This window comes from Leucoraja erinacea, chromosome 15 (genome assembly GCF_028641065.1).
Source record: "Leucoraja erinacea ecotype New England chromosome 15, Leri_hhj_1, whole genome shotgun sequence".
Classification (NCBI taxonomy): Eukaryota; Metazoa; Chordata; class Chondrichthyes; order Rajiformes; family Rajidae; genus Leucoraja; species Leucoraja erinaceus.
Window position 1 is genome coordinate 12,181,022 of NC_073391.1, and position 26,348 is coordinate 12,207,369.

At 45.1% G+C, this 26,348-nt stretch overlaps 1 protein-coding gene across 4 annotated transcripts in view; it reads right to left on the reverse strand.

The window, feature by feature from the left end:
• The window catches only part of mgmt (O-6-methylguanine-DNA methyltransferase), a 434,918-nt gene extending 417,137 nt beyond the window's left edge, over positions 1 to 17,781 (reverse strand). For all 4 annotated transcript variants that reach the window (XM_055646685.1, XM_055646687.1, XM_055646684.1 and 1 more), the window contains exon 1: positions 17,646 to 17,781. The gene's annotated coding sequence lies outside the window, so the exon portion shown is untranslated. The remainder of the gene's footprint in view (positions 1 to 17,645) is intronic.
• Positions 17,782 to 26,348: the final 8,567 nt, after the last annotated feature.

A 26,348-nucleotide genomic window follows, 5' to 3' on the forward strand; every position in this document is an offset into this window, starting at 1 on the left:
GACGTGTCTGAACGCGTCCAAGATATCCTGAAATGGGAGGGAGAGGAGCCCGAGGTCATGGAACATATAGGTACCAATGACATAGGTAGAAAAAGAGAAGAGGTCCTGAAAGGAGAATTTAGGGAGTTAGGAGGAGAGTTAAGGAGAAGGACCACAAAGGTAACAATCTTGGGATTACTGCCTGTGCCACGCGACAGTGAGAGTAGGAATGGAGCGAGGTGGATGATAAATGCGTGGCTGAAGGACTGGTGCAGAGGGCAGGGATTCAAGTTTTTGGATCATTGGGACCTCTTTTTTGGAAGGTGTGTCCTGTACCAAAAGGACGAGTTGCACTTGAACCCAAGGGGGACCAATATCCTGGAAGGGAGATTTGCAAAGGCTACTGTGGAGACTTTAAACTAGAACGCTTGGGGGGAGGGACTCAAATAGAGAAAGCTAGTAGACAGTGTGTGAGGCAGGAGGCAGGGAATGGAAGCACTCAGACCCAACATGTAGGGGGAAAAGAAGAAAAAAAATAATAGAGAATAAGAGGTGGTGGGTTTCTTAAATGTGTGAGCAGAGAGACAGAGGGGTGTAAAATGAGGGTAGAAGCAATAGGTAGCAAGGTGAAAAGTAAAAGTGGCAGACAGACAAATCCAGGGCAAAAATCAAAAAAGGCCACTTTTCAACATAATTGTATAATGGGTAAGAGTGTTGTAAAAACAAACCTGAAGGCTTTGTGTCTCAATCAAGGAGCATTCGTAATAAGGTGAATGAGTTGAATGTGCAGATAGCTATTAATGATTATGATATAGTTGGGGTCACGGAGACATGGCTCCAGGGTGACCAAGGCTGGGAGCTGAACATCCAGGGATATTCAATATTCAGGAGGGATAGACAGAAAGGAAAAGGAAGTGGGGTAGCGTTGCTGGTTAGAGAGGAGATTAACGCAATAGAAAGGAAGGACATTAGCTTGGAGGATGTGGAATCGATATGGGTAGAGCTGCAAAACACTAAGGGGCAGAAAATGCTAGTGGGTGTTGTGTACAGGCCACCTAACAGTATTAATGGAGTTGGGGATGGCATCAAACATGAAATTAGAAATGCGTGCAACAAAGGTAAAACAGTTATAATGGGTGACTTCAATCTACATATAGATTGGGTGAATCAAATTGGCAGGGGTGCTGAGGAAGAGGATTTCTTGGAATGTATGTGGGATAGTTTTCTAAACCAACATGTAGAGGAACCAACGAGAGAGCAGGCTATTCTAGACTGGGTATTGAGTAATGAGGAAGGGTTAGTTAGCAGTCTTGTTGTGCGTGGCCCCTTGGGCAAGAGTGACCATAATATGGTTGAGTTCTTCATTAGGATGGAGAGTGACATTGTTAATTCAGAAACAAAGAAAGGTAACTTTGAGGGTATGAGATGTGAATTGGCCAAGATTGACTGGCAATTGATTCTTAAAGGGTTGACGGTGGGTATGCAATGGAAGGCATTTAAAGACAGCATGGATGAACTACAACAATTGTTCATCCCAGTTTGGGAAAATAATAAATCAGGGAAGGTAGCTCATCTGTGAATAACAAGGGAAATCAGGGATATTATCAATATAAAATATGAAACGTAAAAATTAGCCAGAAAAAGCAGCCTACCAGAGGACTGGGAGAAATTCAGAGTCCAGCAGAGGAGGACAAAGGGCTTAATTAGGAAAAGAAAATAGATTATGAAAGAAAACTGGCAGGGAACATAAAAATTGACTGCAAAAGTTTTTATAGATATGTGAAGAGAAAAAGATGAGTTAAAACAAATGTAGGTCCCTTGCAGTCAGAAACAGGTGAATTGATCATGGGGAACAAGGACATGGCAGACCAATTGAATAACTACTTTGGTTCTGTCTTCACTAAGGAAGACATAAATAATCTGCCGGAAATAGCAGGGGACCGCGGGTGAGATGGAGGAACTGAGTGAAATCCAGGTTAGCCGGGAAGTGATGTTGGGTAAATTGAACTGATTAAAGGCCGATAAATCCCCAGGGCCAGATAGGCTGCATCCCAGAATACTTAAGGAAGTAGCCCCAGAAATAGTGGATGCATTAGTGATAATTTTTCAAAATTCCTTAGATTCTGGAGTAGTTCCTGAGGATTGGAGGGTAGCTAATGTAACCCTACTTTTTAAAAAGGGAGGGAGAGAGAAAACGGGGAATTACAGACCAGTTAGTCTAACATCGGTAGTGGAGAAACTGCTAGAGTCAGTTATTAAAGATGGGATAGCAGCACATTTGGAAAGTGGTGAAATCATTATACAAAGTCAGCATGGATTTACGAAAGGTAAATCATGTCTGACGAATATTATAGAATTAGAGGATGTAACTAGTAGAGTGGATAAGGGAGAACCAGTGGATGTGGTGTATCTGGACTTTCAGAAGGTTTTCAACAAGGTCCCACATAAGAGATTAGTATACAAACTTAAAGCACACGGTATGGGGGTTCAGTATGGATGTGGATAGAGAACTGGCTGGTAAACAGGAAGCAAAGAGTAGGAGTAAACGGGTCCTTTTCAGAATGGCAGGCAGTGACTAGTGGGGTACCGCAAGGCTCAGTGCTGGGACCTCAGCTATTTACAATATATATTAATGATTTGGACGAGGGAATTGAATGCAACATCTCCAAGTTTGCGGAGGACACGAAGCTGGGGGACAGTGTTAGCTGTGAGGAGGATGTTAGAAGGCTGCAAGGTGATTTGGATAGGTAGGGTGAGTGGGCAAATGCATGGCAGATGCAGTATAATGTGGATAAATGTGAGGTTATCCACTTTGGTGGCAAAAACAGGAAAGTAGACTATTATCTGAATGGTGGCGGATTAGGAAAAGGGGAGATGCAACGAGACCTGGGTGTCATGGTACACCAGTCACTGAAAGTAGGCATGCAGTTGCAGCAGGCAGTGAAGAAAGCGAACTGTATGTTAGCATTCATAGCAAAAGGATTTGAGTATAGGAGCAGGGAGGTTCTACTGCAGTTGTACAGAGTCTTGGTGAGGCCACACCTGGACTATCGTGTACAGTTTTGGTCTCCTAATCGGAGGAAAGACATTCTTGCTATAGAGGGAGTACAGAGAAGGTTCACCAGACTGATTCCTGGGATGTCAGGACTTTCATATGAAGAAAGACTGGATAGACTCGGCTTGTACTCGCTAGAATTTAGAAGATTGAGGGGGGATCTTATAGAAACTTAAGGGGTTAACAGGCTAGATGCAGGAAGATTGTTCCCAATGTTGGGGAAGTCCAGGACAAGGGGTCACAGTTTAAGGATAAGGGGGAAATCTTTTAGGACTGAGATGAGACAAACATTTTTCACACAGAGAGTGGTGAATCTCTGGAATTCTCTGCCACAGAAGGTAGTTGAGGCCAGTTCATTGGCTATATTTAAGAGGAATTAGATGTGGCCCTTGTGGCTAAAGGGATCAGGGGGTATGGAGAGAAGGCAGGTACAGGATATTGAGTTGGATGATCAGGCATGATCATATTGAATGGCGTTGCAGGCTCGAAGGGCCGAATGGTCTACTCCTGCACATATTTTCTATGTTTCAAGTAACCCTTGCATCCCCTTGCTCTCCACCCCTCCCCCACCCAAGTCATTGGACCAGCTTCAAAAGGTGGTACCAGTTTCATTGTCTGTAACTCATTTTCACCTAGCTCACAGCTAACAATGGCCTGTTTCTTTTATCATCGATACTTTTTCGCATATCTTTCATTCATTTGTTCTATCTATCTCCATATCACCGTCTAAATCTCTCGTTGCCCTTTCCCCTGATTCCCAGTCTGAAGAAAGGTCTTGACCCGAAAAATATTCCTTTTCACCAGAGATGCTGCCTGACACATTGAGTTACTCCAGTTTTTGTATCTATCTTCTGATGTAGGAAAGATAGATACGCAGCTCCTAACTTTTGCTGTGAATTGTGCAGGTATATAGAGCAGGAAGGCAACCAGCACAATGTTGTAGATTGTGACCCCCCACTTAACCAACAACCTCAGCTCTGCACAATCAGGGCCAATGTCTTTTTTCACATGCACTGTAGTTTGCATCTTCAACCCTAAGCTTGTTGATTTTCTCAAACACAACAGACTATTCACCATTTATTTCAGTTGCAAAGCTCGAGAAGCGGTAATGGTATCTCACAGAACCCTCAGTCACTTTGTTCCATTCACAAGGACTATTCATTTCACTTCCGATAATAAGAGTTGATGTCCACTGGCCATTGAAGAAAGTAATCCATGCAACAATTTGAAACTGGAAAGGCAACGAGTGTTGCTCACAAGCTGTTACAATAACTCTGTTGTAATAAGCGAGCTCGGTATTCCGAAAATCCCAAGGAATCCTGGATTTGTCAAAGGTCGCTCGCTATGAAGAAAACTCGAACGAAGCACTGACTGTATAAACTGTGTATAAATTCTTATCTTTATTCATGATTTATGTGTAAAAATATATTTAATGTGAGGAACGAAGGTGCCAGGTAGCGGGAGAGCAGGGTGCAACAGCATGATAGAGGGGGCAAATGCGAGTGGGAGACGGGTGTGGGTGGGGGGTGGCAACCGGCATAGCGGAGAGACATTCTCGGCAACTGTGCGCGCAAGGACCCACGCCTCATCGTAGCCAGGATCGAACCTGGGTCCCCGGCACAGCAAGCACTGCCGAACCGCCACTGGACCGTTCCCCCACCGTGTTCCATCCCCAGAGACATCCAGCAGTGGCCCCCAGGCTCACAGCCAGCGAGGAGAAGCACCAACTCCGCCTGTTCCGCTGGGCCAACCAACAGCCCCGGATCGACGGGACAGCAGTCTGGAGGAACGGCGGCCTACAGCCAGCGCGGAGAAGAAACGCCAACTCCAGCCCAACCCCTCTCCAACACCCGAGGGACTCGCTCCCCGACGGACCGGGGACCGCCTGCCAGTCAACCGCCCCGGCGCTGGCGAAAGCCGACCACCAGCCATCAACGTGTCGCACACAAAATGCTGCAGCTACTCAGCTGGACAGGCAGCATCCCCGGAGAAAAGGAATGGGTAACATTTCGGGTCGAGACACTTCTCCAGAGATGTTGCCTGAACTGCCGAGCCACGGCAGCACCCAATATGCATCCCCACCAGTTCTCTGGATACTTTCAAGAGAGTGCTAGATAGGGCTCTTAAAGATAGCAGAGTCAGGGGATATGGGGAGAAGGCAGGAACGGGGTACTGATTGGGGATGGTCAGCCGGATGATCAGCCATGATCACACTGAATGGCGGTGCTGGCTCGAAGGGCCAAATGGCCTACTCCTGCACCTATTGTCTATTGACTGGTGCTCAGCCCCCGCCGGCACCAAGCAGGGCCAACCGACAGCCACTGGAGAAAGCGAGAGGCGCAGCCGACTGTCCCCGGCCCGCTGGGGATCGAGGCCCCCGGGAGCCGGAGCAGAGCCGAGCCAGCTCCCTCCCTCCATGCCGGCTGCAAGTCCGTTACCACCACCGCTCCAAGCCTGCGCCCCACCAGTCCAGGACTGCCCCCCCCCACCTCCGGCTGCAGGTCCGGGGCTGCCACTGCCCCACCATCCCAGGGCCACCCCGGACAGGGACGGGACACCCGGGAGGGAACGTGGATGGCCCAGCAGCAACTCAACAAAGCCTGCAGCGCCAGAGATCCGGTCCCGACCACAGCCGAAATGCAGGCCTGTACACTACACAGCCGAGAATGTTTATAGCGTGTGACCTATGACCTGGGCATGCACAGTCGGAATATCGAACTCTCTTATTGCACAAGTGAACAGAATTGACAGGGTGCTCTGTTCTCATTTAGATAAACCACTTCATCAATGTTTATCCTGGTTTCAAAAATTGATTGCTCTATATTGACTTGCCTGCTCTTTACCATCTATTTTGCACTCTACCTGAATTTGAGCCAATTTTCAGCCACATTGAAATTCTATTTGAAGCCATACCATAGTTCTGAAAAAAAAGTTTCTAAATCTCCTCGTAAGCTGCTGGCACTACAGTAATTTCCACCGCTTTTCCTTTTGTATTTTCTCGAAGCTAGATACTGCAAATTGAATAATCAGACTGGATACCACGTTAAATGCACATTACAGCCAGTTAGCTTTCCCTGAAGAGGTTTGCACCAGTAACCACAAACATTCATTAATTATGATTCTGTGTGTAACATGCCCTTGAATGCACCCTGATCCCAGACCCTGTTGCCTGCATTACATCTATGAAGCAGGCGTGTACTGTCAAACAAGGTGTTTCACTTAAGCAATAATTTAAATGGGCAGTCTTTTTATGTTTAGGTAGCAAGATGTTACTCAGCAAAACCAAGCAGACTAATGACAACCTTTTTTAATTCATTCTGTGAAATGTATCCACCCAAGCATGTAAAACTCTATGAATTGTCCAGAAATTATGAAGTACAAATGGCAACCACAACCATGCTTTCCATTTCTGAATGCCACCAGGCCACTTCACTTGAAAATCTATACCAACAATGATCAAGATCGCCACACGATACAAAAACACCTTACAAGAGCAACAAAGGAGTCAGATTAGAAAAAGGGGAGGTGCAACGAGATCTGGGTGTGCCTGTACATCAGTCACTGAAAGTAAGCATGCAGGTACAGCAGGCAGTGAAGAAAGCTAATGGCATATGGGCCTTCATTACAAGAGGATTTGAGTTTAGGAGCAAGGAGGTTCTGCTGCAGTTGTACAGAGCCCCGGTGAGACTGCACCTGGACTATTGTGTACAATTTTGGTCCCCTAATTTGAGGAAGGACATTATTGTTATTGAAAGAGTGCAGTGTAGGTTCAGCAGGTTAATTCCCGGGATGGCGGGACTGACATATGATGAAAGAATGGATCGACTGGCCTTGTGTTCACTGGAATTTAGAAGGATGAGAGGAGATATTATAGAACCATATAAAATTCTTAAAGGATTGGACAGGCTAGATGCAGGAAAAAGGTTCTCAATGTAGGGGGGAGTCCAGAACCAGGGGTCATAGTTAAAGAATAAGGGGTAGACCATTTAGGACTGAGATGGGGAAAATCTTCTTCATCCAGATAGTTGTGAATCTGTGGAATTCTCTGCCACAGAAGGCAGTGGAGGCCAATTCACTGGATGTTTTCAAGAGAGAGTTAGATTTAGCTTTTAAGGCTAAAGGAATCAAGGGATATGGGGAAAACGCAGGAACGGGGTACTGAATTTAGATGATCAGGCATGATCATATCGAAAGGCTGTGCTGGCTCGAAGGGCCAGCTCTATAATTTTATGTTTCAAATTATTTTTATGTTCCAAAGTTCTGTAATGCTGTTGATTGTCATGAAAAAACAAACCCACCAGGCATAACACAGATCTGTTAATCTTTTACACTTTTGATTTCTGCATTGTGACCTTAACTTCAGCTCCCTCTGGAGCTTGTGAGTATTGTAAATGAATTGAATCTGGGCATTCCCAGTACATATCTTAATTGACTACAATTAAATCAGTCCACAAAACAAAATGCAGCAACTTTTGAATAGTTTCATTAAATAAGGATATGAGTCAGATTGCAAATAGAAAAGGAAAATGCCAAACTAGTTCAATAAGGAATTGTCTTCTGAGATTGGAGTTTAATTAAGTTGTTGGAATAGGAAACGAGCAGCTCGACTCAGCGTGTGGCCTTTGGTATTCATTGCTTGGGGGAACATATTGCTGGCATTGCATGCTAAAATTGGAAAGAAATTGTGAAGGTATTCCTCCTCATCTTGGTACCATATCACTAACCTCGTATCCTGAAATAATGCCCTCTCATGCTGGTATCTCCATCCTGTGGAAACATTATCTTAGAATTCCCATGTCAATGTATCACAGTATCTCCGTTTCCCAATGGGATTCCTTTCAACTCCAGTGAACATTGGCTAATCCTACTCAACTGTGCCCCATAAAAAATCCCCTCATTCCTGGAATCAATTTGATGAATCAACACTGCACCAATTGCAGGCTATGCTTAACTTTCTTTTTGGTGTAGAGCCCAAAACTGCAGTGATCCTAAAGAGCTTTCGTGAAAACCTGTGCAATCAAATAGAGGTTTGCTTATTCCATACTCCATTATGTACAATCGATAGCTTTCACCTTGAATGAAGGTAAACAGTCATGGTCATTCTGCACACAATGAGCACAATTACAACAAGCGATATGGCCTAAGTTTCTCACGAGTGAGGAAAAAAAAACAAGATAAAAACTCGAGCTGCAACAAGCAAGAATGTTAGGAGAGCATGGTAGCATTTAGGTGATTTCAGTTTGGAGATTTAACTAAAACTGCACAATATTGCAAGATGAAAAAAACATTGACGTGACGTAGTAAGATTTGTCTAATAACTCCCAACTAATTGTAAATTTGTGGTATTATGTTTAGTATTTGGTGATCAGCTGAGATCGTAATACATCTTGCAAAGCCAGCAGTTCCTTCGTAAACAGAAAGATCTAGGTGTTCATGTACACAGATCACTGGAAATTAGTGTGTTGGTGCATCGAGTATTCAGGAAGGATTAAATATCACCAGCAACTTGTCCTGGACTAGCCATATCGAAGCAATTAAAGAAACCACACCGATGCTTCTACTTCCTTGGAAGGTTTATGAAGTTTGGCATGTCCCCAATAACTCTCACCAACTGCTACAGATGCACCATAGATAGCATTTTATTGGGATGTAACAGAGCATGGTTTGGGAACAGCTCCATCCAAGACCACGAGAAATTACGGAGAATTGTGGATGCAGCCCAGACCATCACATACACCAACCTCCCTTCCATTGAATCCATCTACACTTCACCTAAGCAAGGCCAGCAGCACAATCAAGAATGAGTCTCATCCTGGACACTCCCTCTTCTCCCTTCTCCCACCGAGCAAGAGGCACAGAGTGTGAAAACGCATTTCTCCAGATTCAGAGACAGTTTCTTCACAGTTCTTATTAAGCACTTAATCATATGTTGATAGTAGCTCAACAACGATAGAGCTACTATCTACCTCCATGAAGACCATTGGACTATCTTTAATCGTAATTTACTGGACTTTATCTTGCACTAAATGTCATTCCCTTCATCATGTATCTGTACACTGTGGATGCTGGATTGTAATCATGTATTGTCTTTCCGCTGACTGGTTAGCACGCAGCAAAAAGCTCTTCACTGTACCTTGGTACACGTGACATATAAACTAAACTGTGGACTTTGATTTAAAGAGGATTTCAGAAAAAGTGTAACAATATCTGGCTCCAATTATATAAGGCAGCAGTAACGTTCCAGCTGGAGTTTTGTGTTCTGGACTGATCTCAAAGATATTCTTGCAACAGAGAAGTGCAGCAAAGGGTCACCATACTAATTTGTGGGAATGGCAGGTTTGTGGCGTAAAGAAGGTTAAGCAAAGTGGGCCGATGCACTCTTGAATTTAAAAGAATGAGAGGTGAAGTCACTGAAAAGTGCAAATGTCGTACAGGACTTGACAAGGCAGTTGCAGCGCTGAAATTAACAGGGATCACGGTTTCAAAATAAGGAGTCAGCCATTCAAGGACAGTTGTGTGAAGAAATTCCTTCACTGACAAGATAATGAATCTATGAAGTACTTGGCCCAAGAGGTCTGTGGAGGCTCAGATGCACAGTAATAGAAACATAGAAAATAGATGCAGGAGTAGGCCATTTGGCCCTTCGAGCCTGCACCGCCATTCAATATGATCATGGCTGATCATCCAACTCAGCATCCTGTACCTGCCTTCTCTCCATACCCCCTGATCCCTTTAGCCACAAGGGCCACATCAAACTCCCTCTTAAATATAGCCAATGAACTGGCCTCAACTACATTCTGTGGCAGAGAATTCCACAGATTCACCACTCTCTGTGTAAAAAATGTTTTTCTCATCTCAGTCCTAAAAGAATTCCCCTTTATCCTTAAACTGTGACCCCTTGTTCTGGACTTCCCCAACATCAGGAACAATCTTCCTGCATCTAGCCTGTCCAACCCCTTAAGAATTTTGTAAGTTTCTATAAGATCCCCCCCTCAATCTTCTAAATGCTAGTGAGTACAAGCCGAGTCTATCCAGTCTTTCTTCATATGAAAGTCCTGCAATCCCAGGAATCAGTCTGGTGAACCTTCTCTATACTCCCTCTATGGCAAGAATGTCCTTCCTCAGATTAGGAGACCAAAACTGTACGCAATACTACAGGTGTGGTCTCACCAAGACCCTGTGCAACTGCAGTAGAACCTCCCTGTTCCTATACTCAAATCCTTTTGCTAACGAAGACAGGATCAATGGAATTTTAGATATTAATGAGATGTGAGATTGGCGCCGCAGTGGGACAGCCCCTCAAACTCGATGGGCCAAATGGCCTAATTCTACTCCTATCATTAATGATCTTATGAATGGTGTTCATTATTGTTGATTGTCCACTATAACCGAGTAAGGGATTGGCATTGTATAAGTTGCAGACACAAAGAACTGTAGATGCTGGTTAATAATCTCTCGCCAGAGATGCTGCCTGACCCGCTGAGTTAAGGGGCTGTCCCACTGTGGTGACCTAATCTGCAAGTTCAGAAGAATTTGTCCTCGACTCATATTCGCAACATGGTCGACACGAGGTCCTAGGAGGTGTTTGTAACTCTCCTTCATGTTCGAGAGTAGTCCCCGCGTACCCGAGGCCTCAGCTAGGTCGCGGCGTATTTTTCAACACGTTGAAAAATGCCCACGAGTAAAAAGATGTCGCCATGGAATAAGTCGTAACTCGTAGGTTTAGTAGAAGTAGGTCGTAGTAGGTTGGCATGTTATTCGTAGGTAATCGAGGGTAGTCGAAGCCAGTCAGAGCTAGTCTTTAACATAGTCGAAGGAGGTCTTCTACATACTTGAAGGAGGTCTTCAACGTGACATTTTTTTCAAACTCTCCTAAACTCGCTAATTAGGTCGCCGCAGTGGGACAGCTTCTATATACTCCAGCATTTTTTGTCTATCTTCGGTGTAAACCAGCATCTGCAATTCCTTCATACATAAACCTATTCAACTGTGCCACACACCTCCTTCGACTCTCAGAAGGATGAATTTTCTTTCCTGAATCCAAAGAGATCTACACTAGCAGTAATGTCTTTCATGATTTCTTATGCCTCTCAGAATTCCCCTCTTTTCCAGTATACATCATGAACCAGGCCCGTACGAAGCTTTTCCAAAAGGGGGGTGGCATGACAGAATTACAAAAAACCTAATGTGCGCGCTGTGCACATCATGAGCGCGAAGCGTGAAGTCCCTCGATTGCAGGGTCCAGGGTCCGCTTAAGGGCCTTGGAAGATCAGGGGTTTTAGATGTTTTCTGATGCATTCTGCGCCTTATTTTGGAGCATTTGTGCACCAAATTTATGACCAATATTTCAGAAATTAACAGGAATCTGAGAGGTAGCTTTTTCACACAAAGGGCGCTGGGTGTATGTAACGAGCTGCCAGAGGAGGTAGTTAAGGCTGGGACAATCCTAATGTTTAAGAGACATTTGGACACGTACATGGATAGGACAGATTTAGATGGATATGGGCCAAACGCATGAGAGTGGGACTAGTTTAGATGGGACATGTTGGTCGGTGTGAGCAAGTTGTGCTGAAGGGCCTGTTTCCACACTGCATCATTCTATGACTAAAAAGTGAAGAAGAAAAATGCATGTAGATAAGTAGAGCAGATTTGAAAGAGGAGTGAAGGCAGAGAGAGGTTTATGGGTGGAAAGGAACATAGGAAATGAGGGGGGAGAGTGGGCTTGGGCAGATGGGTGAAGGGAAAATAGTCACAACGTGCTGGAGTAACTCAGTGGGTCGGGCAGCATCTGCGGAGAATATGAATAGGCGACGTTTCACAGAGTGCTGGAGTAACTCAGTGAGTCAGGCAGCATCTGTGGAGAACATGGATAGGTGATATGTCACAGAGTACTGGAGTAACTCAGCGAGTCAGGCAGCATCTCTGGAGAAAAGGTATAGATTATATTTTGGGTCAAGACCGTTCTTCAGTAATATTCATGATGTGACATGCATAGACATTCCTGCATGTTACCCAAACCATCGTGAGCTACTTTGTTACGGTGCTTGCCCTCTCGTATAACGTCTCTGTTGCCTTGGGTGATGCAGGACAGGACACAAGCTTTGGGACACGGTGTGAAGCTGTTGCCGTCTGTCCCAGCCTGGTAAAAACCTGGATGGAGTGGATTTGGATAGGTTGTTTCCACTAGTGGGAGAGCCTAGGACTAGTGGCCACAGCCTCAGAATTAAAAGACATTCCTTTAGGAAGGAGATGAGCAGGAATTTCTTAAGTCAGAGGGTGGTGAACTGTGGAATTCATTGCCACAGACAGCTGTGGAGGCCAAGTCAATGGACATTTTTCAGGAGGAGATTGATAGATTCTTGATTGATACGGGTGTCAGAGGTAATGGGGAGAAGGCAGGAGAGGTTTGAGAGGGAAAGATAGATAGAGTTATAGTGTGATACAGTGTGGAAACAGGCCCTTCGGCCCAGCATGTCTCACCTGCACTAGTCCCAACTGCCCACGTTTGATCCATATTCTTCCGAATCTGTCCTATCTATGTACCTGTCTAACTGTTTCCTAAATGTTGTAATAGTCCCTGCCTCAACTACCTCCTCTGGCAGCTTGTTCCATACACCTACCACCCTTTGTGTGAAATACATACCCCTCATATTCCTATTAAATCTTTTGCCCTTCACCTTAAACTTAAGTCCTCTGCTCCTCGATTCACTTACTCTAGGCAAAATACTCAACCATATCTATCCAAATCATGATTTTATACACCTCTATTAGATCATCCCTCATCCTCCTGTGCTCCATTAAATAGAGTCCCAGCCTACTCAACTTCTCCCTATATCTCTGGCCCTCTAGTCCTGGCAACATCCTCGTAAATCTTCACTGTACCCTTTCCAGTTTGATGACATCTTTTCTATAACATGGTGCCCAGAACTGAACACAATACTCTGAATGCGGCCTCACCAACTTCTTATGCAACTGCAACATGACCTACCAACTTCTATACCCAGCCTGACCCGCTGAGTTGCTCCAGCACTCTGTGAAACGTCATAGAACAGGGCAAGGTTGGCAAGTTTGCTGATGATACAGAAGTGAGTGGTTTTGCAGATAGTGAAGATGGTTGTGAAAGATTGCAGCAGTATCTGGATCAATTAGCCAGGTGGGCAGAGGAATGGTTGATGGTTGCATGGTTCCTTGAAGGTCGTGTCGCAGGTATATCAGGTGGTCAAAAAGTATTTTGGCACTTTGGCCTTCATCAGTCAGAGTATTGAGTATAGAAGTTGGGAGATCTTTCCCTCTCAAACCCATTCTCCTGCCTTCTCCCCATTACCTCCGACACCCGTATCAATCAAGAATCTATCAATCTCCTCCCAGTGGAGGTGGCGGTGGTGGCGTGGGCCCAGTGGTGGTGGTGTGGGCCCAGCGGGGGTCAGTGGTGGTGGCGTGGGCTCAGTGGGGGTCAGTGGTGGTGGCGTGGGCCCAGCAGGGGTGGCGTCAGCGAGGGTGGCGTGGGCCCAGCAGGGGTGGCGTGGGCCCAGCAGGGGTGGCGTGGGCCCAGCAGGGGTGGCGTGGGCCCAGCAGGGGTTCAGCAGGGGCGGCGTGGGCCCAGCGGGGGTCAGTGGGGGTGGTGTGGGCCCAGTGGGGGTCAGCAGGGGTGGTCAGCAGGGGTGGTGTGGGCCCAGCAGGGGTGGCGTGGGCCCAGCAGGGGTGGCGTTGGGGCCCAGCAGGGGTTCAGCAGGGGCGGCGTGGGCCCAGCGGGGGTCAGCGGGGGTGGTGGCGTGGATCCAGCGGGGGGTCAGCATGGGCCCAGGGGGGGTGGCGTGGGCCCAGCGGGGGGGGTGGGGTGGGCCCAGCTGGGGAGGTGTGGGCGGGAGATGGCTTGGCCCCGGCATCGGGGGGAGCGGGCCCTGCCGCAGCGGCGTCTGGCGTTGGGGTTACAGCCGCTGGGTTCCGAATCAGCCACTCCCGCCCGGCGACGGGATAACGGAGAACTGGCCGTTTCCAAAGTGGAAACGCTGATTTTTTTCTCCGATTTAAAAAAAAAAAAAAATTTACCCCGATATTTTTTTTTCTTACTCTGGGGGGAAAAAGGGGGGGGGGGGGGGGGGTCGCACCCAATGCCCCCCACCCCCCCCTTCGGACGGCCATGTGAACGTCCAGTCTGGGAACAACAGGTAGTAAATTGAGCAATGGCTTTTCGGTCATTCTCGAGTTAAGTGCCACCAGTTTGGGACATTTTACTGGATTTGGGGGCAGAGAGAAGGGTCGAAGAGGAGTCCACGGATGAGTCATGGAACCAATTTAAAGACAAGCCTTTGGGGAAAATAATGTGGAAGCAAATGGGAAAAAGGAGGTGCGTGCATGTACATTAGCATTCATAGCAAAAGGATTTGAGTATAGGAGCAGGGAGGTTCTACTGCAGTTGTACAGGGCCTTGGTGAGACCACACCTGGAGTATTGCGTACAGTTTATCTCCTAATCTGAGGAAAGACATTCTTGCCATAGAGGGAGTACAGAGAAGGTTCACCAGAATGATTCCTGGGATGGAAGGACTTTCATATGAAGAAAGACTGGACAGACTCGGCTTGTACTCGCTAGAATTTAGAAGATTGAGGGTGGATCTTACATAGAAACATAGAAAGTAGGTGCGAGAGCAGACCACCAGGTCCATCGAGCCCGCACCGCCATTCGCTCATGGCTGAACACTAAACAGACACACTTACCCACAAACAGTAGACACAAGACACAGAACACAAGACACTACCCTCCCCTTTATACCGCTATCACCCCTCTCCACCCCAAGAACCTCGTGATCTCCTGGGGGAGGCAAAAAACCGGATAAAAACCCAGGTCCAATTCGGGAAAAAAATCCGGGAAATTCCTCTCCGACCCCAATCTAGGCGATCGACACTTGTCCAGGAGATCACTCAGGTCTTACTATACTAACCATACCTAGGTCCATATCCCTGCCCTCTCCCCGTAGCCCCTTATCCCCTTGGCAGCTAAAAAAACATCTATTTTAGTCTTAAATATATTTAAAGTTTCTGCTTCCACTGCTCCCTGGGGCAGTGAATTCCATAAATTAACCACCCTCTGGGTGAAGAAGTTCTTCCTCATCTCAGTTTTAAAAGAGCCCCCCCTTATTCTGCAACTATGTCCCCTAGTTCTAGTTTCCCCGATCATTGGGAACATCCTCGGGGCATCCACCCGATCAAGGCCCCTCACGATCTTATACGTTTCAATGAGATCGCCTCTCATTCTCCTAAACTCCAAAGAGTAGAGTTCCAGCCTACTTAACCTTTCCTCATATGTCAATCCCCTCATTGCAGGAATTAATCTTGTAAACCTTCGCTGCACTGCCTCCAGGGCTAGTACATCCTTTCTTAAGTATGGACCCCAGAACTGTACACAGTATTCCAAATGTGGTCTCACTAATACTGTGTACAGCTGCAGCAAGACCTACAGAAACTTACAAAATTCTTAAGGGGTTGGACAGGCTAGATGCAAGAAGATTGTTCCCGATGTTGGGGAAGTCCAGAACAAGGGGTCACGGTTTAACGAAAAGGGGGAAGTCTTTTAGGACCGAGATGAGAAAAAGAAAATTCACACAGCGAGTGGTGAATCTGTGGAATTCTCTGCCACAGAAAGTAGTTGAGGCCAGTTCATTGGCTATATTTAAGAGGGAGTTAGATGTGGCCTTGTGGCTAACGGGATCAGGGGGTATGGAGAGAAGGCAGGTACAGGATACCGAGTTGGATGATCAGCCATGATCATAGTGAATGGCGGTGCAGGCTCGAAGGGCCGAATGGCCTACTCCTGCACCTTTTTTCTATGTTTCTATGCACGTGTGCCTGTGTATGTCTGTGTGTGTGTCTGTGTGCGTGTCCATCAAAATTACACATTTCATCTAAATATAATGGAAATAAAATTCCACACTTCCTCCCCCTCGCACTGTGTTTTTTTTTTACTCCCTTTCAATCACCCAGCAATCTACTGCAGTATCTATGTAATTAAACTACAGTTAGATGTGGCATAATCATCAGTGGCCAACAGAACAGAGGGCTGTCTACAATAAGAATAACATTGTTTTTTAATTTTATAATTTTATAATTTTATAAAAATAGTTCATGAAAGAGTTATCTGAAAAATTTAAACACCATGCCACATACATTAAAGATTACTTGCCAATCATTTGATCTATCTTTCATTTTAACCATTTGGTCCATGGTATCCTGAACTAATTCATGCAAGAATAATTTTACAGCTTTCTCCAGCATCTACAAATGATCCAGTAGTCAGTCATCTGCTGATAAACAGACTTAATGTCCACATTCAGAGAGCAACAGCATGTACAGCAGCTGTTGGAGATGTGGATCAGACCCACTTTGAGGACTGTAATGGAACATCACAAGAGCTACTCTAGGTGGACAGTGATACTTTAGCATTGGTTTGGAGAAACGTAAATGTAAGAAACTACATTGAACTGTTGTATTTATGAGTAACCTGTTTTCTAAAGAAACAACTGGCATGTAAGAGCGTCACCACGGATCATGTTTGGGTTACATGAACTTGTTTTTCTACCTTTAGTTAAAATAATAAACTAAAAAATAAATTACATTAAAACAATTATCATAAATTCTCGTAAATAAGTGAAAAAAAGCTGATGGTGAAAAGAATCAGTGAGTTTCAAACAATGGGATTTACATCATTTCCACACATTTTCACAAATTAGGCTGCAGCAGAATTGTAGGATTTTGCTGGCTGAGTAACTTTAGAAATAATGTCTGCATAAACAGACAAAGCTATTAAACTGCTCACATCCAGTAGTGCCAGACTTTGTGCATATATGCTGCAAATTCTTTAAAGGACAGCACTACTGGGATAAGTGGAGTTAATGTAAAGTACTTATCTTCTTACACGTCCCAGAGCATTTCATTTTTAAACAGACTTCTAAGAATGGATAATAATTGGTAGTCAAAGGACATCTTCATAAAACCCAAATGAATAATGTTTCATTGAAGTGAAACAGACCAGTGCCAGTAATGTCAGGTAGGAGATCTACCTGGAGGATGTTCACTAGTCAGAGATTAGTCTGTTTACAACACTGCATGGCGACCGGTGAATGTACTCCAGGAGGATACTCCTGTCAGCAGTGTCCCCGTTTCACCGAGATGTCAGTCAGCAGAGCTCTACAAAGAAGCCCGAGCCTGTGCATCATACAGTGCCGGGGCTTCTTGAAGTGCTCTGGGACGCCGATGCGTTGCAAGGGCATCTCTCCACGGCACTTCCTTCCTTTAAAGGAGCAAACAGCACGCTTCAATTTGGTATTGCCAGTTGAATCCTTAACAGCTTAAAAAAACTTAAACCAGGAAAAGAACTAGCACAGTTATTTGACAGTAAACTAAACAGTGCAAAAAAACACCAGGTCAAGAATGCAATTGTAGTTGTAGGTACAATAAGGTGTGCAGAGTTGGAAGCAAGTGGGACAGTGGTGGAGAGGCCCATGCTGAAGGTTAGAGCGGGAGAGTGAGCTGCAGACAGTGCACGCTGGTGGTGTACAATGTAAGGTTTATGCTGCAGAAGCAGAGACTCCGCGCTGCCGCTCAGTTACACTCACCCAGTGTGAGGGGGCAACGAGGACAAGCCGGGATTACAGCTCACTTCACCCACCCTCCACGGTCTCTCTGGCTATGGGCCAAGTCAAGACTCACCGGGAAGTCCCGCCCGCCTTCGCAGCGACTGGTTGCAGACAGTGGCCGCTAAAATCCTCCCTCCCTCCCTCCCTCCCTGATCAGCCCGCTCAAATGCTGCCAACGCACACACTCTGCCAAATAACCCAAAGAGTGCAGGGAGGCTGGTGCTGAGGGGAAAGAAGTTTAAAGGCTGTTTCAGCCCAGAGAGGGCTGGTTGTCACATGACACCATTCTTAAAGAAGTAACAAGGTTAAAGCCAGCACCATTGCTTACTCTGTGTCGGAAGGAACTGCAGATGCTGGTTTAAACCGAAGATAGACACAAAATACTGGAGTAACTCTACAGGACAGGCAACATCTCTGGAGAGAAGAAATGGGCGACGTTTTGGGCTGAGACCACATTCATTTACTCTGATCCCATTTCTGTAAAGAACATGATGCACAGAATCTCTTGCTAGATGCACAGAGACATGCCCAGAATAGGTGAATCGGGGACTAGATGTCATGGGTTTAAGATGAAGGGGGAAACATTTAACAGGAATCTGAGGGGTAGTTTTTTCACACAAAGGGTGGTGGGTGTATGGAACAATCTGCCAGGGGAGGTAGTTGAGGCTGGAACTATCCCAACGTTTAAGAAACAACTAGACAGGTACATGGATAGGACAGGTTTGGAGGGATATGGGCCAAATGCAGGCAGGTGGGACTAGTGTGGCAGGGACATGTTGGCCGGTATGGGCAAGTTGGGCTGAAGGGCCTGTTTCTAAGCATCACTTTATGACTCTATAACGTCCATAAATTAATCAATGAATTTACAAATCTTGCAGATTTAACTGGATCTATGGATTTTCTGTGAACTTAATGGTGCCAGGGCACATGTGTTGGATTTCTACATGTGTCAGTTGTTGTTGGGGCTCAGTGAAACTACATTCATAGTCACAAACAGCACAGCAAAGACCTTTCTGTACTAACTTCATCTTCCAAAGCTCAATCTGAGGCCTTCCGTGCAATGACATTTCAAATGCTCATATCAATACTTCTTAAAAGTTGTGAGATCACTACTCCCCTCCACCACTCCATTAGCCAATGTATTCCAGATTTCAACCACACGCTGTGTCAAAAAAAGCACTTCTCTCTAAATCTTCATGACTTCATATCTTGAACCTATAAACTCTTGTTATAATCACCTCAAGCAATAGTGAGTCTGAAGAATGGTCCTGACCCAAAACGCCACATATCCATGTTCTTCAGACATGCTGCCTGACCCGCTGAGTTACTCCAGCATTTTGTGTCTATCAAGATGTAGTCACGTCTGCTCAGATTAAAACTTTCTCCTTATCTATACCCTTTTGTGTACCTCAATCAGCTTCCCTCTCAGCCTTCTGTACTTCAAAGAAAACAAACCAGTCAAAGACATTTTTCCTCATAGCTAAACTGCTCCATCCCAAGCGGCATTCTGATGTATTTCCAGTGCACACTTTTTAGTGATCTTATCCTTCCTACAGTGACGACCAGAATTTCCACTTTGGTCACCAATGGGACCTAATGATGTCTCATCATGTCTCTTTTAACAAGTTATGGGACATAATTCAGAAACATCCTTATGCTTGCTTTTAAAGAGATAGTTGATGTTTAGTTTAGTTTAGAGATACAGTGCAGAAACAAGCCCTTCGGCCCACCAAGTCGATGCCGACCAGCGATCCCCATACACTAGCAATATCCTACACACTAGGGACAATTTACAATTTTTACCAAAGCTATTTAACTTGTAAACCTGTACACCTTTGCAGTGTGGGAGGAAACTGGTGCACCCGGAGAAAACTCATGCAGTCAAAAGGAGAACGTACGGACACTGTACAGACAGCACCCGTAGTCGGGCTCAAACCTGCATCTCTGGCGCTGTCAGGCTGCAACTCTACCACTGTGCCACCATGCCACCCCATGGTAAAGAGATGGCCAGATTGAGATCCTGCATCAGTCCTAACTTGCCACAAAACTAGCCATTGTCGTTCACGAGTCAATTAACAAGTACTTTTAAATATCCCATCATTGCAGCACATGGCAGGAATGAGACAAGCAGTCAATTATTCACTTAGTAGAGCAAATAGGACGATGTTTCAATCCCTGTAATAAGTCGGCACTCTTGCTATTTGCCATCAGGAAGGAGATATAGAAGCATTAAAAGTAAAACATCTCGCTTCAGAGACAGCACCTATCTCCAAGCCATCAGATATTTGAATTTGCACTAATCACTTTGCACTTTCTTTTGCACTTGCACTTACGCTTAATATGACGCTGCTGGGTACTGTCCTTCCTGTATATATTGTCCTTCGTACGGTATTGTCTGTATTATTTATTGTGGTGTATGTGGTGGTTGTATTGCACTGTATTGTATCTGTCTGAGAGCAAACCAAGACACATTCCTATCAACTTGTTGACATGGCAATACATTTCTTGAATCTTGAATCTTGAGACTATTGTGGTGTCATACTGTTACACAGCATGGAAATAGGCCCTTTGGCCCATCTCACCCATACCTACCAATGTGCTTTCCTAAGCTGATCCATTGTGCCACTTTTGGCTCTCTGCTATAAACCAACTTCCTTCAGCAATAGAGACCAAAACTGAAAACTGTCCTCCGGCCGTGCCCTCTTTACGATCTTATGCAAAGACACCGCACTGCCACCCACGCATTTTGATTGTTTTCTTTACCAAGTATAAAAATTGTACATAACATCTCACCCTCGTATGTGGCCATTTAGTATGAAATTCACATGGTCCCCATGCCCATAACCCCTGACACCCATAGTAATCAAGAATCTGTCAATTTCCACCTTAAAAATACACAAAGACGGCCTTCACAGCTGTCTGTGACAATGAATTCCACAGGTTCATCAACCTTTGACATAAGAAATTCCTCCTCATCTCCTCTTTAAAGGCACATCATTTTATTCTGAAGCTATGGCCCCGGATCATAGTCTCACCCACTAGTGGAAACATCCTCTCCACATCCACTCTACCCTGGCCTTTCACTATTCAGGAAGTTGCAATGAGGTCAATGGAATCATAGTTCCCTGAAATTGGCTACACAGGTAGACAGGGTGGTAAAGAAACCATTTGGAGGCTATTCAAAGATAAGATGAATATTCACAGTCTTTTCCCCAGGGTTGGGGAGTCTAAAACCAGAGAGGATAGATTTAAGATGAGAGGGGAAAGATTTAAATGAGACCTGAGGGGTGACCATTTTGCACAGAGGCTGGTGGGTATATGGAAAGAGCTGCCTGAGGAAGTGGTAGAGGCAGGTACAATTATCACCTTGGAGGACACTTGGACATGACAGGTATATGGAGAGGAAAGGTTTGGAGGAATATGGGCCAGGTGTAGGTGTGTAGAACTAGCTCACTTAGGCAATTTGATCGACATGCTGAAAAACGTGCTTTCATGCTGCATAACTCAATGACTAAGCTAAGCCTTGCAGGCCAGTAATGGCCACTTCTGCGCATTCTCCACCAACTTGAATGACCTCTTAAGTTTACCCTTAACATCCTAAATCCTTTATGCAGAATGTGGCTCACTGGGCCATAATTTAAATATACAGTAATTGGCCCTTATGGAACAAAAAAAGGTTCTATTTACTTGTAGCCAAACAATTTAATTAGTGATGGGATCTATCAGCCTCCCAGTTCAGCCTTCTTGGATGGAAAGTGTCAAAGCCTGAAGCCTTTTTAACCACCTGCTTTCCAAGGCTTTTGTTCTTGCTTTCTCCTGTAATAAGTAAAGATTACCAATCTTCTCTCTCACCCTTTGAACCTGGGCAGTTTCTCCATCTTCCATTAAATAATGATTTAGTAATTTTGACACTATTTTTCTTCAACTTCCATCTCTTCACTGCTAGTGGTTGTTGACTGAGCATTCTTTCATACCTCATGTACTCCTGCCTTATACAATGAGCACTCTGCTATTGTTCTTTTATGTTTTAATCTATATTCCTGGCACGTTTCCTCTTTATGTCCCATCAGTTTCTTAGTCTATATCTGCTCATAGTTCTCCCAATTCACTTTCATCCCTGTTTGAAAATTATATGAGAATCCTGACTGTCTATTGCCTTTCTTATCACCTGTGTCAATTTTACTTTCTTGTATGGCTTGTAACATATTTTTGAGAGTAATGTCCCCCCATTTTCTCATCAGATCCTACCTTTTAATACAGATCATCCCTTTTCACTTCTTTCAGGATATTGATTTTGCTAACTTTAATTTTATAGCAATTTTTTATGATAGCAGTTCTAATTTCCATTACCGGTTTATTATCTCTGAACCCCAGATACTTCCATTCTTAACAGTTATCACTCTCTTCTCATTCATATGTGGCAATTTGAAACTGCTTTACTTAGGAGGAAAAAGATAAACCATTCAGCCCTTTAAATCTTCCACTCTTTGGGGAGATTTGGCTGATTAGTATTTGTTCTCAGTGACCTCATGTCTTGACTTCATGTTAGACAATAGACAATAGACAATAGGTGCAGGAGTAGGCCATTCGGCCCCTCGAGCCAGCACCGCCATTCAATGTGATCCTGGCTGATCATCCTCTATCAGTACCCCGTTCCTGCCTTCTCCCCATATCCCCTGACTCCACTATCTTTAAGAGCCCTGTCTAGCTCTCTCTTGAAAGTATCCAGAGAACCGACCCCCGCTACCCTCTGAGGCAGAGCATTTCACAGACTCACAACTCTCTGTGTGAAAAACTGTTTCCTCATCTCCGTTCTAAATGGCTTACCACTTATTCTTAAACTGGGGGCCCTGGTTCTGGACTCCCCCAACACCGGGAACATGTTTCCTGACTCTAGCGTGTCCAAACCCTTAATAATCTTATATGTTTCAATAAGATATCCTCTCATCCTTCTAAACTCCAGAGTATACAAGCCCAGCTGCTCCATTCTCTCAGAATATGACAGTCCCGCCATCCCGGGAATTATCCTTGTAAACCTACGCTGCACTCCCTCAATAGCAAGAATATCCTTCCTCAAATTAGGGGACCAAAACTGTGCAAAATACTCCACTAGGTCTCACTAGGGCCCTATACAACTGCAGAAGGACCTCTTTGCTCCTATACTCAAATCCTCTTGTTATGAAGGCCAAGAGGATTTCGCTTTCTTCACTGCCTGCTGTACTGAATGCTTACTTTCATTGACTGATGAACAAGGACCACCAGATCCCATTGTACTTCCCCTTTTCCCAACTTGACACCATTTAGATAATAATCTGGCTTCCTGTTTTTGCTTCCAAAATGGATAACCTAACATTTATCCACATTAAACTGCATCTGCCATGCATCTGCCCACTCACCAACCTGTCCGAGTCACCTTGCATTCTCATAGCATCCTCCTCACAGTTTGCACTGCCACCCAGCTTTGTGTCATCTGCAAATTTGCTAATGTTCTTGTATACCCTATTATTGCAAAATTCCATCCATCACAGAATTCAAGTTATTAATTGAACTAGCAACTGTGGAAGAGAGGTCAGCAATGCATGGAGTATACCCCGACTCCTTTACTGAACGGCCTGAGTTTTATGCTTCTGTAACTTGGCAGTAGTTTCTCTGTCAAGTGGATAAAGTTTCTCATATCTATCCCCTCACCAATTTTATTAAAATTTCCACTCACAATCTCCATTTTAAGATTTAGAGAATTCAAGGATAATAACCTGTGTACATTGCGGCACAAGGGACCACAGATGCTGGAGTCTTCAACAAAAACAACTGCTGGAAAAACTCAGCAGGTTAGGCAGAACCTGTGATGTGAACTGGACAGATGAGGTTTTGGGTTGAGACCCTTCCTCTGGATTGAAAGAGTGAAGGGAAGATAACCAGGAGAAGGTGGGGGGGGGGGAGGGGGAGGGCAGGAAGGTGGATTAAAAACTGGCATGCGATAGGTGGATCCAGGTGAGGGGAGGGGTATTGGTTGATGGAATCAGCTGGGGAAATGAGGGGTGGGGTTAACAAAAGAGGTTGGGACGTGGTTGATGGAGATTACCAAGGGCTATGAGTAATGGAAGCTGATGAGAGAGAGAGTGGTGGAATATGGAAACAAGTAAAGCAGGTGAGCAAATGAGAACAGGGGGCCTGGGGGAAAGGGCCCGATGAGAGGAGGATGAGGGTGTGGGTAATGGGTAGTTGGTATTGGTGAGGAGGAAGCTTTCTGAGAGAGGGAGGGCTGTGGTGGGAAAGAAGCGTATGTGTGGGAGGATCAGGGTGAATGGATGGACGAGGGGAAGGGGCAGATTATCTATGTAATATAATCTTGTAATTAAATCCTTGGTAACAATCTGGTGAAAGGTCCTCCTTCCGTAAGCATCATGTCCTTCATATCTCTAGACTCCCTCTTCCCTGACTCTCAGTCTGAAGAAGAGTCTCACTCCGAAACGTTACCCATTCCTTTGCTCCAGAGATGCCGCCTGTCCCGCTGAATTACAACAGCATTTTGTGTCCATCTTGAAGTTTTATTGCAGGATATCTCAAAGTGCTTGACAGTGGCTCATGAGGTAGACTTACTGCCTCACAGCACTAGAGACCTGGGTTTGATCCTGACTATAGTTGCTGTCTGTACAGAGTTTGTATGTTCTCCCTGTGCCCGCGTGGGTTTACGTCAGGTGCTCCAATTTAGAATAGAATAGAATAGAATGCAATTTATTGTCATTCAAACCTAGGTTTGAACGAAATATCATTTCTACAGTTTTTTTTACATTACAATCCAATCCAAGACCCACACTTAACACAGTTTACATAAACATCCATCACAGTGAGTCTCCAACATCTCCTCACTGTGATGGAAGGCAAAGTCTTTATCTCTTCCCTTTGTTCCTTCTCCCGTGGTCCAGCAGTCCAACTGCAGTGTCGAGGCGAACTGGGGCTCCGATGTTAAAGCCCCCGGCGGGCGATGGTAAGTCCTGAGGCCGTTTAAGCCACGCTGGGCGATGTTAGGCCCCGACTCCATGTCCTTAAACCCGCGATTCCAGCGGGAGAAGTCGCCGTTGTGGAGCTCGGAAAAGCGGTCTCCCACCAGGGACTTGGAGCTCCCGATGTTCCCGTCCACCGGGTCTGCGGCCGGTGCCTCCGAACTCCAAAAGTCGGGTCGCAGCCGCGCGCCACCACAGCTCTTCCCGCTCCGAAGTTGGCCAGCTCCGCGATCTCAGTTCCGCAGGCTCTGCAACTGGAGCCCCCAGGTTAGTCCCGGCCGGAGGTCGCTGCCGGTTCCACGATGTTAGGCCCAACAACATCCGAGACCCAACAGGGAATAGTCGGGTCCCCGCACAGGGAAGAGATTAACGGTTTCCCCCACAGCCCCCCCACCACCCCCCACATATACACAGCTAAAAAAAATAATAAAAACTAACTCAAGACATACATTTAACAAGACAAAAATAAAAAAAGACAGACGACTGTAGTCGAGCTGCTGCCGTTAGGCGCCGCCACTAACCCTCCCACATCCTAAACATGTACAGGCATGTAGGTTAAGTGCCTTCTATAAATTGCCCCCAACCTGCAGGGGAGAACTAGTGTACGGGTGATCGCTGGTCGGCGCGGACTAGGTGGGCCAAAGGGTCTGGTTTCATGCTGTGTCTCTAAACTAAACTAGAAACATAGAAAATAGGTGCAGGAGTAGGCCATTTGGCCCTTCGAGCCTGCACCGCCATTCAATATGATCATGGCAACTCAGTATCCTGTACCTGCCTTCTCTCCATATCCCCTGATCCCTTTAGCCACAAGGGCCACATCTAACTCCCTCTTAAATATAGCCAATGAATTGGCCTCAACTACCTTCCGTGGCAGAGAATTCCACAGATTCACCACTCTCTGTGTGAAAAATGTTTTTCTCATCTCGGTCCTAAAAGATTTCCCCCTTATCCTGAAGCTGTGACCCCTTGTCCTGGACTTCCACAACATCGGGAACAATCGTCCTGCATCTAACCTGTCCAACCCCTTAAGAATTTTGTAAGTTTCTATAAGACTAAACTAAACTAAACCAAACCAATGAAACAAATATAATTATTGCTGGTGCTCCACAGTTCATGGGCTTAATGCTGACAAAAGCTTAAATCCCCTAAAATCCAATGAAAACAATTCAACTTTGTTCATTTTTTCTTATCACTAATATTTTCAGAGATAGCCTGCTTCAATATGTAAGAAAAAAGTAAAAAAATTAAAAATCTGCAATACTAATTTTTTTCCTTTTTCAACCAGTCGGCCTTGATTTGTGGTTGCCAGTGACTGGAGAGTTTCCCAAAAACTTTCAAACTACCTGCATCTAAATCACATTGTTTTTTTTCTTTTTTCTGTCTTCAAAGTAAAAAAAAATCAACAAGCTTAGATTTTGCTGTCAGTGCTGTTACACTGGCAACTTATGGGAGTTAATAAATGGCGGTAAATTCAAGATCAATCTGAAATAAATTAGTGTGGTAGTGGCATTATGTTTGAGCAATAGGATGAGTAATCCAAATGTCTGGACCAACAATACACTGATGTGAGCTCAAATCTAACCTTGGCAACTGTGAACTTTAAATTCAATTAATAATATGATATCAAAAGTGGTTAGCAATCATGTAATTGTCATGAAAGCTGCGGTTTAGTAATGGC